Source organism: Limulus polyphemus, unplaced genomic scaffold (genome assembly GCF_000517525.1).
Source record: "Limulus polyphemus unplaced genomic scaffold, Limulus_polyphemus-2.1.2 Scaffold8003, whole genome shotgun sequence".
NCBI classification, from domain to species: Eukaryota; Metazoa; Arthropoda; class Merostomata; order Xiphosura; family Limulidae; genus Limulus; species Limulus polyphemus.
The window spans coordinates 23,812-29,271 of NW_013673613.1; the positions used below are offsets into that span (position 1 = coordinate 23,812).

General features: G+C 33.7%; 1 protein-coding gene across 1 annotated transcript in view; it reads right to left on the reverse strand.

Annotated features, from left to right (window-relative positions):
• LOC106475040 (translocator protein-like) overlaps positions 1–5,138 on the reverse strand; it is a 10,696-nt gene extending 5,558 nt beyond the window's left edge. The window contains exon 1 of the mRNA XM_013935738.2: positions 5,039–5,138. The gene's annotated coding sequence lies outside the window, so the exon portion shown is untranslated. The remainder of the gene's footprint in view (positions 1–5,038) is intronic.
• Between the last annotated feature and the right edge of the window lie 322 nt (positions 5,139–5,460).

The window sequence follows — 5,460 nt, forward strand, 5'->3', positions numbered from 1 at the left end:
CGTTACTACTACTACTACTACTACTATATAGTATAATATATAGTAGTAGTAGTAGTAGTAGTAGTAGTAGTATTAAGTATATTTGCTGTCATGTTAAACTTATATTAAAGTTTTTCTTCATTACCCATTTAAGCCGTCTCCAGCCATTATCTTCAAGAAAAGCCTGAAACTGGCGGTGATTAAGTGCATGAACAGACACGAACCAATGTGCCTCTTTGTGTATTCTTTCATCCTAAGAAATGCCAAGATAGAATACCATATTCACCTTGAAGGTTCCTTACAGCTCTAGGATGCCCATGAATTCCTATACGGTGATGGTCATAAAATCTCCACAGAGACTGAGGAGTTCAACCTCTTGCTCACCTTGAACAAGCACAGTTGATTAAGACATGTTGTTAACTGATGCAAGCATCTTGAAAGAGTTCACCAATTCATTGAATGGGCTGGTGCTGACATCTTCTGGGGCCGAGCTACCCATGATAACTGGTGAAGGCCCTGATGCCAATAGGGAGTCGGTGGACGTCTCTAGTATCAGACAGCTAATTTGAAAGACATCAATTCTGGGAGGACTGATCCTTCAGGCAGTCCAACAGCAGGGACAAGCACTGTTGCCAACACTACATATCGAGGTGCAAACAGAAGAACAGGGGCACAGCGACCTGTCCCATTATGGAATGTGGCACAAAAACAAAGATACGGTAGATGTCTTCATATCTTTGATGAAATCGTTAATTCTCAAAACCAAAAAATACCTTCCTGGCAACTAATTGCATCCCGAGAGATGTTCAATCCTAGAGAGGAGAAACTTGAGAGTAGGAAGATTCAAGTGATGAAAGCACTGATGAGCTAAATTACCCATCCAGTTTCAACAGTCGATGAGTAAATCTCAAATTCGAGAGCTGGAACCAGTAATTGACCAAGGAGATCTTATGTCACTATTATTGCTAAAGTACAAATGGTCTAAACAATTATGAGAGACACCCCAAGACAATGAGTGGACTTCCTAAATATCAAAGGTAATTATTATTAACTGACCTACACTATAGCAAATTCTAGTGCTCAAATAGCACTGTCAAGAGATTACTGCTAAATAGATGAAGGCCTATGCCCTCTACATCCAGGACGAGGACTGTCTACGGCAAAGGTCCTCTCCTCCACTGGGATGCAAGGAGGAGGTTCAGCATCTGCAGGATAGGCTAGCTAAAACCAAAAGTCCATGCAGACCTTAAGTCATCCACCATCACCAAAGAGAAGATGATAGTGACACTGGCAAGACTGCAGTGAGAGGAAGTGATGCCTCGTACAGTTTCTGGGGCTAGCTTGTATTTTGTATATATATATATGTGTGTGTGTGTGTGTGTGTATTCTTTTATGTTACTTTGTCATAACGATATCCTCATTCTTTCATGCATCTGAGTGTGTGTGAAAGGGCAGGGTTTTAAAGTTCTTCTTTGTGGTAAAGAATAAAATATTTATTTTAATACGTTTTATTTTCTCTTTATCAAAGTGCCCATTGTACTGTGCCGACATTTTCATGTGAAGGAACAGCACAGCATCAATGTAAGTCTTTGGTTAATTAATATTTTTTATGCGTGTGTGTGTTCTCATTCCTTTTCATGTTATTTTAGTTTTTTATTAGTTTCTTTTATGTTAGCCTGCCCACTCCTAAAGTGGGCAGCGAAGCTCTATGTCCTGTTGTTACTTTCCTTAATTTTTCTTAATCTTACTTTATATAACTGTAAGTGTGGACCCATAAGCTCTTAGATCTTTTTTGTAGGTGTAGTGTTATCTTTGTTGTGTGTAATTTTCTTTAAAAAATAATATAAACTTAACATACTCCTGGATCATTTCGCGGGTATAAAGATGATTGGTTTTTAATTTAATTTTAATTATTGCCCTGAGGATATATGTGATATGTGGGCATATAGAAATCGTCCAAATTGTTAATTATTTAGTTTGCACACTGTCGTGGTGGAAAAACTTTATCCAGAAAGTTGCTAAAATTACTTTAGTAGGTGATGGCCTTTCTCCTTGCAAGAATATTTCAACATTAAATAAAAAATCCCGATTGAATGGATTAGAACTTGAATATCTTTAGTGGGCCGACTATGATTTTGAGTGAAAGTGACAGCTGACCAATGCTGTTGTGAAACAGAGGTAATGAGGCGACTCCACCCTTTAGTCAAAGAAAGCATGCAAACATTCTAGATTAAAGCACACTTTTTAGTGCAGTTCTTCACTAGTCAACCTACAGGAAGTGCCTGTTTTCATTTTGGAGAATGATCTTGATTAGTTTGAAGCATTCAATACTGAAAGAAAAGAGGTGAAAAGACTAAACACCAACTAAGGGAGAAAGGACTGTCGACTCATACACAGAGGGTACACGCATTGCTTCTCTTCTTATTGTCTGAGCAAAGGTTCTGTCCGTTTGTTCAAAACGTGTCCAACTTTGTTATTTGCACACTAAAGAGAAATTTCAGTCTAATTGTCACTCTTGCAAAAGAAAACTCGTAAATATCCTGGACGAACTCTGCCGATATTGTGGGGACATTTTGTCGGTAAACTGTCCCATCTATGAATACCACACTCTTTAGCTTCCAGTTTTGTTTGTTTGTTTTGTTTTTAAGCGCAAAATTGCACATTGAGCTTTATTCGGTGTGTCCACTATGGGCAGGGTACTCAGATACTTAGGGTTATGTGTTTGCAATTAAAGTTTAAGTTTTAATGTTAACTGCCGACAAGATAAATAAACTGTTTTCATAGTTTTTAACAAATTTCGTGCTGTAGTGTTTTATTGAAAATTTTGGCAACTCCAATGAAACAATAAACATACTAGCAACAGTAAGCTATAATACAACTCTTCTGAACAAAATAATGTAGTGACTGATATTGAATTCGATTCTGTAAAATAGAATATGGGATTTATCTTTCCAACAAACAAAAAAGATGTTCAGTTACGATGACAATATATGTCTACCTGTGTGAAAATTATCAATGACAATTTCACAGTATTGGCTCAGCAAAACTAAAGCTTATTGCACTTATAAAGCCACCTGAATCGCTACATATAGAGAGTGAATCAAAATTTCATTATTTCAACGAATTTTCATCTAAGTAAATAAGAAAGTTTTTCAGACAAGTATACATATATAAAAGTAAAAATCTCTCTGTTTATTTGCTTGCTTGTTTGTCCGCGGTTTTCACTGCACAGGTCACACTTCCCTCACGTGAAGATGCGCAAAACGACAATTTTGCGTTGACATATGCGTCTATCGTCAGGTAGAGGAACCAATAATTTTATCGTTAACATATAAATTACATGAATAAATTCTACGCAGACTTGAGTTAACTTTGAATTTAGAATATAGCATTATAGACATACTTTGTTATAAATATACTTCATATATTTCACCTCACATACAAAGGAAATTTGTTCAGAATTAGAATGTCGTGTGTAAAAAAGCAAACCGTAGGCCTAGCCCATAAAATAAAATTATGCTGTCTACCATAAAATAAACTACGTGAAAAGAGTAAGGCTTGCATTATAATACTTATTGTGTAAAATGAGATTAAAGTGAAGTCAGCGAATGTATTCTTTACTACTTTTTTTTCTCCGGGGGGTTCGATTCCTTGAAATGGATTTTTTGTCCTTTTGATACATTGTAAAGTATAATATTGCATTTTGTTTGTAGTTTATTCTATATATCAATGTCATAATGTGAATACTATATCACATTCATAAAAATATATTCAATTTACATTAAAGCAAATTCAACATAATATCACATACATATTTACGTTTGAAATTTTAATATTTAAGGAAGGATGGCAGGGAATGGCGGGAATAGAGCTAGTCTTATCTTGTTCACCAGAACCGACACTCATACTGTGTATAAGATAATCTAAATATTCTCCTTAAGGGCCTTTTTATCCTTGTCAGTAAAAACATCGTTCATAAGGAAGCCCTAATTTAAAACAGGTTTGTAGTTTATTTCCAAAAATCAAACCTAAGGTTTTTTGGATTTCTTTTTTTTTCCACAAAATATTTTTGACCTATCGAAATATGCAACGGGGAAACAGAGAGAGTAGAGTTTGTTTGTTTTTTGGAAAACACGGGCAACACCGAGTAACACTGCTAGTATATATATATATATATAACTGACGATGCGCTACTTTGGGCATATAATTAAATTTGAGAGTAGATTGGCAAAGATTCTGATGAGTAATAAAATCGAATAAGGTATACGCGCACCCCACTCTTGGTATTGCTGGGTCAGAAAAATGTATCTAATAAAAAGGAAACAAACAACTGTAATAAAAAAAAATTACATTTTATAAAGACAAGTAGAGATCGATATATACATAACCCAGCTAGTTATAGTGATATAAAAAGTTTTAATGCTACAAAAGGTATTGAAACAAGAAAGTCAAAACTACAAACACTGAGTTACTTAAAATTTATTTTTTATTCCTATTACAGTGATTTGCCAAAGTAGAGATAATTTTCTAAACTTTTAAGTAACTCAATGTTTGTAGTTTTGACTTTCTAGTTTCAATACTTTTTGTAGCATTAAACTTTCTTTATTACTATAGCTAACTAGGTTACGTATAAATCGATCCCTACATTTTCACAAAATGTAAAAATTTGTATTATTAATTATCATCAACTAATATTCATTAATAGAACAGAAAATCATTAGTTGAGGGCTGTGTTGACAAGTCCGTTAGATACAAAGTTTATTGAAACTTTAGAATATTAAAACTACTGAATCCTCATTTAAAGCCGAAACGAGAGGTATATAGTTATTCTAATAATCTATGTTTCAAATAATAAAAACAGAAAAAAATATCGGTAAAAAATTGTCTCAATGGTCCACATTTCAAAAGTGTTGGTGTTTGCTAAATGTAACATTAAAATTAATGTCATAGTTTTTACTTCACATTTCAAACAAACAAAATTAATCCAGTTTTTATTATTATTATTTCTAAGGATATTTTTAATTTCTTAACACGAATTAAACTATACTACTATTCTCACCTGAAACGATCTGAGCAAAAAGCGTACGAGAATCAGAAAAGTTCTTACTCAAGCAGGCCTTATTTCAAAAGAGTTTAAATTTGTACCGCATATACACTTGAACGAGATATCTACGGCAATTTACACACTTGATGATTATTAGTATGACCTTTAACATATGAAGTCCTTGAAATAGTCTTTTTTTATTGAACTTTTAGACTTCTTTTTTTTTTTTTTTTTATACACAGCAAACGCCTACTTAACTGGATGATTTTGATAAAAAATAGTTTAATAAACTATCTAAATACAACTACGCCAGCTTTTTCTTGAAAGATAAAATAAGTTATTCATGACCCATTTGTATTGAATTTATTATGAGTTCATCACTACAGTATATTTAAGAAGAGTAAACATTACAATGAGCGTAAGATATATGATAACCA